Source organism: Acomys russatus, chromosome 11 (genome assembly GCF_903995435.1).
Source record: "Acomys russatus chromosome 11, mAcoRus1.1, whole genome shotgun sequence".
NCBI lineage: Eukaryota > Metazoa > Chordata > Mammalia > Rodentia > Muridae > Acomys > Acomys russatus.
Genome location: NC_067147.1, coordinates 11,894,782 through 11,902,990, shown reverse-complemented (window position 1 = coordinate 11,902,990; position 8,209 = coordinate 11,894,782).

Genomic DNA, 8,209 nt, shown 5'->3' with positions numbered 1-8,209 from the left:
CCTACACAATGAGCCCTTGTATCTGAATAAATAAATAAATAAATAAGAAAAAAAGATGGATGGCTCATGAGATGGTTCCGCTAATATAGGGCTCTTTCTGCTAAGTCTGACATCCTGAGTTCTATCCCAGGAATATGCTTTAAAAGGAAAATAAAGTGATTGAGGAAAAAATACCCAACACACACACACACACACACACACAGAGAGAGAGAGAGAGAGAGAGAGAGAGAGAGAGAGAGAGAGAGAGATTGGGTAGAGTGGAGAATGATCAAGGAATATTGTGTCAGTAACCTGTGCCCCAGCCCCACATGTTTACATGCCCACAAGTGCACACAGGCATACATATGCATTGGAACTTGGGGAGATAGTAAAGTGCTTATCATGTAAGCCCAAGGACCTGAATTTTACCCTGTGTCCCCTTGGTGTGGTGCCTTGTGCTAGGGGGGCAGAAACCACTCTCAGAATTGAGGTGGAAGTGTTTTATTTGTTTCTTTCTTTGTTTGTTTGTTTGTTTTTGTTGCCTTTTTAAAGACAGGATCTTGCTATGTCACCCAGGCTGTCCTCGAACTCCTTGACAATACTCCTGCCTCAGCCTTAGTTCTGGGATTACAAGTGTGCACTAAGACAACACGCTTAGGTCTAGAAATTTTGTTTGCTTGTTTGTTTATTTGTTTGTTTGTTTTAAGACAGGCTCTCACTATAGCCCTGGCTGTCCTGGAATTCACTGTGTAGACCAGGCTGGCCTCGAATTCGTAGAGATCCACCTGCCTCTGCCTCCCTATTTTGACTTGAACCCTTAAACAGACTTGTGATGAGCTCTCCAGGTCAAAAGCAGAAAAAGGCCTGAGACCGAGGCTCAGCCGCACCTGGAAGGGTGACTCCTTCCCATAGGCTGCTTTTGTTTAAGGATTTTTGTCTGTCCCTCCACCTCCTCCTGGCCTGTCAGAACCCTTGCTCTAACTACAGAGAGGCAGGGGCCTGGGCTGGATGTGGTGAGTCTTAAAAGATCACTGAAAGGTCAAGCAAGCCAGTTCAGTTGAGGACATGGGAGGAACAGGGCCTATCACAGTGGGCAAAGGGTTAAAAGGAAACCTTTCTCCCAGGGCTACTATATGGGCTACATAGTATGCCCATCACCAGTGAAGAACTCTCTTGGTGTCGCTGTTAGTCCTCGTCAGCCTGCTTCCCAAAACTAAGGGAACAAAGATGGAGGGCAGAAGAAAGCCTGGGGGCTGCTGTGTGGTGAGATAGTGAGGTTGGGCCTCGTGATGGTGTGTACCGAGGCTGGAAGTGGCAAGGCCTGCTTTCCTCGGGCCCTAAGATATGAACCCCACTTCCCATTTGCCTGGGAGTCACCCCCTTCCATGGTGGACATCCTAAGCCTGGCATGAGTCTTCTTCCGATAGGATTGCTCTCCTGTCAGAGCTGAGGGCAGCATCTGAGACTTTACACTCCCTCTGGGCTCACAGGTTCTCTGGGCTCTTTGCCATTAAAGACACAGAATCTTCTTCATGGCTTGAGGCCAGACAGAAGAGCTCCAGGGTACAGACAGGCCCTGAGGGGATGAGTTCAAAGGAAGAAGCCTCCAGCCTCTCCTTAGGACTAGAAGCTGTTCTGTCACCACCTCACAATCATCAACCTACTGATCTTCACACATGCCGCCTTCTGGGTCTGTTGGTGACCCAACCGTAATTATTAATTATTAACCCTCAGACAGGTACTGGCCCTTTAAGGCTGCCATGGGAAGAGATGACAAAATCACCCCACTGGACTTTGTGCCTTGAGGCTGGTGGGGCAACAAGGCCTGGGAGCCCTGCTGGGGAAGGCTGGAGGCCCGCCCTGAGGGCAAGGGCAGCTGCTTAGCCTCTTCAATCTACCGCCTCTATAAGGTTGCCCTGTGAAAGGTGGAGGGGGTGGGGGGGTAGGGAATGTAACCCAGCGGTCAAGAGTTCCAGAGCCCTGCTCTCTCCGTGGACATCCCCTCTGCCCAATAGCTGGGCTATGCTCACATTCCACTTCCTCTATCAAGACCTTTGGTCTTGTTTCCAGTGCCCACTGTCTCTGCAAAAATGGGTATCCTACCTGTTCCAAGTACCCATTTCAGAGTTCCAGGTGCTGGGTCAGTAAAAAAAAAAGGCTTTGAACTGCTAAGGGCAATGGCAGGGGTGCAAACCACAAGGAAAGAGCGCAAGGCAGGCATCAGTCCCTAGGGTCATGCCAGAGCCTTAGCTGTGCCTTGCTCCAGCTCTGAGCCCCACACATCTGTCTACAGGGGAAGGGCCTCTCACAGTCAGCCAGTATCGGTGGTGATGACATCTCCAGGGAGCAGGGATGGGGAAGGGGCACGAATGGGTCACCAGGAAAGTCTTGTCTCACTGATATGGACTCCAGCTCTCCAAACAAATGTTCAAATAAGCATCTGTCAGGGGTTTTTGGGGGACCACTACCTCTCTGGGAAGTCTTCTTTGGTGTCCCAACCCCAGGCTTTAGTGCTTAGGTATCACTCTGGCATATGGGACATTTTGGACACCACCTCCACCTTAGAGCTATATCAGGCACAGAGCTTGACCCATTGGAGGCACATAACGAATGGCTTTGGAGAGAATATCCAAATGAGTGTTAGCTGTTGATGATGACCAGGTCTGCACAGAAAAAAATCCAAGGCCTGCAGCATGGTAGTGGTGGTGGTAGTGGTGGTGAGGGTTCCACTCTGGTGGGAGTTAAGCTCTTTAACCAAAAAAAAGTGAATCATATTGTGAAAACAACCACCCTCCACTCCCATCCATCCCCCAACCCCTACTCCCCCATCCTCCACCCCCACCCCCACCCACCACCTTTGTCCAGATCTCATGGGCTGGTAGGCATCCAACAGTGTGCGGGTGCCAGGAGCGTGTCAGGGAGCTACATGAAGAATTAGAAGGCTCAGTCTCCATTTTGGCTTGAACTCAGCCATCTGAAATCATCTGAGAGGATCAGTAAAGAAACCAAGACCAGATTGGCAAGGTGAACATGAGAACGGGAATGTGTAGACAGTAGGGCAGAAATGTTCCCAAGGGGATTCCCAGAGGAGGCAAGCTCTTATCTCTAGACCCGACAGTTTAGTCCTCTCCATCCAATTATCCACTCAAATATCTGCCTAGCCATCAATCCATCATCAAACCATCCGGCTATCTACCCAACTCCTTATCCTCCCAGCCTTCCATCTTCCTCCCCATCCTCCCAGCCACCCATCAGCCAATCCATCCAACCATCCATCTATACCTATATACATCCTTCTTTTGATTTGTCCAGCTACCCATCCACCCATTCATCTATCCATTCACCCACCGGCCCAGCAACCATCAATCTATCTATCCTCACTCCTTCACCTGTCTAAGCATCGAAACACCCATCGATGTATCCACCAATCTGCCCATCTACCCACTTACCTAACCATTCACTTATTCTTCCAAACGCCCAGCCAATCACACGTCTACTCATCTAGTGACCTATTCAACCATCCATCCATTCACCCACTCACCCATCCAATCCAGCACCCAACATATTCACTTATCCATCTGTCCACCAAGCCATCCAGCTCTCCATCCATCCACCCATCTACCTACTCACACAACCTCTCATTTACCCTCCCTCCCAACCAACCAACCAACCCTCCATACATCTACCTGCCCACTCACTCATCAATCCAAGCAACCGTCTATCTACAGCTCATCCAAACATCACCTCCAGCTCCCAGAAATCCACTGAACCATTCTGTGATGCATCCACAAACACACATCCATCCATCTACCCATCTACTGGGTGCATCCATCCACTCTTCCACCTACCTACCATCCATCCATTCATCCATGCAGTGAAACAAACATTATTAAAAGTCAGGCCCTGAGACCATGTTGGCAAGTAAACATAATCTTTCTCTCAGCTTCCTTTTGGTCTTGAAACTCAGGTGACCACACAGTCGGAGATAATGCCTGATAGCTATGTATCTCACAAGTCAGAAATTGTAGTGGGGGGGTGGTGTCTCAAGATGGTCAGTCTTACGGATTTACCCCACCCCAAGCATACCTCCAAATCTACCAGGATCTCTTCTCCAGGAACAAGAAGTGCTGGAGATGAGGAAGGAGGGAGGAGTCTGGGTGAAGCAGAAGACACCTGGCCGGCAGACAAGGTTAATGGTGACCTGTTGTTTTTCTAGGCTCTTAGGCTCATAGTGACCTCACCTTTGACCAACAATTTCCTGGCACTGGCTCAGTCTGCCAAAGGGGAATGGCGGCAGGTGGGGGGGCGGAGGGGGCTGGTGGGGGGCAGCAAAGAGACTCCAAGAGGAAGGTAAACAGCAGGTGAGGCCAAAGGTGGCCCTAGAAGGCAAGGGGCACATTCCAAAAAGGCTCCCAGGCCTGAGGCCTGCAGTAAAGCCCAAAGTCCAGTAGAGAACACACTCCTGCCTTGCAGTCGTAGACGGTGCTATAAATACTCCATTCTTCAGGAATTACCCACCCAAAGGATGCTTTCCTTGTGGAAAGTGCCCCCCCCCACCTCGCCCAAGTCCTCACCCCAGTGACCCAAGTGCTCCCCCTTGCAGGAGGCCTAGAAGCAGCTGAGGAGTCCTAACCCCTCACCCCCCCATCACCCACACCCTCACCCCCCCCACCCCCCACCCCGGCACCATCTTTCTTCTCTGTGTCAGCACTCCCTTTGGGCAGAAAGCACTCTTCTCTCTGCACCCCTAGCCTCACGCTGTGGAAGAGTGGAGGAAGAGGCAGCAGCCTTGCTGGATTGTCATCCTGCTGGAAGCTTCAAAGGTTAGCCCTGGAGTTTTTCAGCCAGCAGTTTGGCTCCGCGCTCTCTGCCACTCATAGGCTGGCAAGTCACTGTAGCATGGAGGAGCCCCTGTGCTGGGCTGTTCAAACGAGGTAAAGTTTGTGAAGTAAATCAAAATGCCAGTTGTTTCTGCAGTCACCCACCTCCTCATTTTAGTCATAAGAGACATGAAAACACAGAGAACTGGGGGGCTCTCTCCGCTCCCCCTCATCTTCTTCCTCTGATTACTCATCTTATTCTATCAGCTTAGCCTTGTGCACATGAACCCCTCAGCATTGGGGAGACACAGGTCCCTTGGCAACCCGATAAAAGCTTAACACATCTTCCCCAAAAATGCATTCACTCACATACCAACAAGACCGCAGCCTGTGGGGGGGGGTGGTCTGTGTCCCCCAGACCAGACCCCTGAAACAGAGAGGGGCTGACACAATCTTTGGATTGTACTTCTTAGGGCCACAGTCCCCAGGGTATCATAGCCTGAGTTTCCTAACCCTAACTTTACCCAGAATCTTCTAGACCCCTATCCCCAAAGATTCAAGGGTCCTGACCCTTTCCGGAAAAAGTCCTTTTGGATACCTTGTCCCTTCCCCTGCCTGTCCTTTCTTGTTCATCTCAACTCGTACCCACAGCTGCGTCCTGAGCTGGCGAAATCCATTCTGGTCTTTGAAAGTCAAACAATCTTCGAGACCATACCAGCCTCCTTATCTTTCCTCTGATGAGAGCTGTAAGTAGCCTGTGGTATGCTGACTCGCTCAAAGTCGCTGAGATAATCAGAAGAGCAGCCAGGTGGCCTGTTCTGACTCCATCCCAGTCTCATGTGAGTGCCTGTGGGCCTACTGTGCACTCCTGCAGTGACTCAGTAGGGAGAGGAGGAACCACCAGGAATACGGGAGCTTCAATTGCATTGGCCAAGCACGTTGAAAATCCTTGGAATGAAAAGTACAAACAGTGTCACCAAGTTCCTGATTATGTCAGACAATGCAAAAATCTCCTGAAGCTCAGATATGCAGAACTGGAGCATTCACTCACTCACTCATTCATTCTTTCTTTCATTCATTCTTTCTTTCTTTCTTTCTTTCTTTTAATAATTACTGAGGCCCCAAGCACTACCTGCGAGGACAAACAGTAGAGACAATCACCCTGACAAGCTTCCTGCTTCCTGGAAAGCTCAAAGGCAGAAAGGTGATCTTCAAACAAATCGTCTCACTAGAGATAAATGCTGTGGGGAAGGTGACCTAAGAAGAACTTGCTGTTGTCATTTTTTTTCAAGGTACTTTATTCTTTCCCCACCACACCTCTGTGTGTGTGTGTGTGTGTGTGTGTGTGTGTGTGTGTGTGTGTGTGTGTGTGTGTGTGTGTGATGTGTGCAGGTACCCCAGAAGCTGAAAGAGGCATCAGATCTCCTGGAGCTGGAGTTACAGGCATTCTGAGTTGCCTGATATGGGTGCTGGCAACAGAACTCAGGGCTTCTGGAAAAGCAACAAGAGCTCTTAACTGATGAGCCGTCTCTCCAGCCCCTGCTGATGCTATCCTGTGGGGAAGAAGGTGCGCAAGGAAGGGCCTCTTTTAACTCATTCTAAAAGGAACAGAAAACAAAAACAAAATAACAACAACAAAACTGGGTGGTGGTAGTGACAGGGGAGGGGCAGACCTTTAATCCCAACACTCGGGAGGCAGAAGCAGGCAGATCTCTGTGAATTCAAGGCCAGTCTAGTCTACAGAGCTAGTCCCAGGACAGCCAGAGCTACACAAAGAAATCCTGTCTCAAAAAATGAAATAAAAAAATTAATTAATTAATAAGTAAATAGTACTGGGAAGGTATCCACGTAAAAGTGTGGAGGCAGAATGTTCCAGAAGAAAAGAATAACAAGTTCAAAGTCCCTAAGGCAGATGTGAAACAGATTGGTTCAAGGAAACAGGACCTTGTCATGGCAAGGGAGTGAGTGGGGCCCTCAAGTAAGCTGAGGCAAAGGTGAGGGCAGGCTGGCCTGGCCATGTGGCAGCTGAAAGCTGCCTCTGTGCTAAGTGAGAGGGGAACAAAATCACTAGAAGTTCAGTAAAGGCGGGAGTATTCATTCCCTCATTCCTGGGTTTAACAACTGTTTACTGACTCTCAGCCATTCACCCCAACCAGGTTTGGTGGCACCACTGTGTGATTTGGGGATAATAAACTCAAAGCTAGCCTGGACTGTGTAAAAAGAGTGGCTCAAACAACAGCCCAAAGCCCCAAAGACAATTACCCAAAGTCCAGGTCCTCTTTACATCCTTGGGGAAGGACAGTCTGTCCTGAAGTTGAAAGAAGCCTAGGACTGTCAGTCTGTCCTGGATGCTGGAAGGAGCAAGGACCAGCCAAGCCAGAGGAAAGCACAAAAGCCACAGAGTCCAGGACAGATGGACAGATGGCAGATGGTAGCAAGAGAGGAACAGGCATGAACTATCTATCTGCCTCTCTGTCGTCTATCCATCTGTCTATCTATCTATCTATCTATCTATCTATCTATCTATCTATCTAATCTATCTATCTAACTATCTATGGATCATCTGGCAATCATCTGTCTGTGTGTGTATGTATGTATATATGCATATATCTGAGGAAGGGGACATTTGAGACCATGCTTCATGCAGCCAAGGCTGGCCTCAGACTTCCTTTGTAGCTGAGGATAGCCTTGAACTTCTGAACCTCCTGCCTCCGCCTCCTGAGAGCTAGAGTGACAGGAGCCAGCTTTGGAATTTTTGAGGGGGAAGCAAAAGGGACCCAGGGACTGCCGGTGGCTTTGCTTATAGAGGACAGAGCAATAAGAGCATACCTCCATGAAAGGTGGACTCCCTGTGAAAGCTGCACCCTGTACTGCCATACAGATGATGGTGCCATTGACAGGTGCCAGAAAGCCACAGGTGTTCCAGGGACACCAACTCTGACAAGCTGCCCTTGAGGGGAAAGCTCTACACGACCTTTGTTTACAAAACCTCTTCCGAGCACCCTCATGGCATCTCACAACTATCTATAACTCCAGTTGCAGGGGACCCAACACCCTTGCACAGACATATGTGCAGGCTGAACACCAGTGCACATAAAAATAAAATAAAAATAATATGGAGAGTGGCAATGGAAGACACCCAGTCTTGGTACACACATACACACCACATACACGTGTCCTTGCACTCATCCATACGTGTACACATATACACACCACTGAAAGAATTCAAAGGAAGCTGAAATGCAGAAGGGGATGGTTACTGTGCTTTCCCATTGGGTTTTGCCCCATGTGCAGCGGGCCGGGCCTCTCCTTTGCACAGAGATTGGTGTGGTCAGGGAGGAGGCCAGGGAGTCACCTGTCCCTGAACTTTCTTTGACTCCCACCTGCACGTCTTCCGAGCTGCACATGAT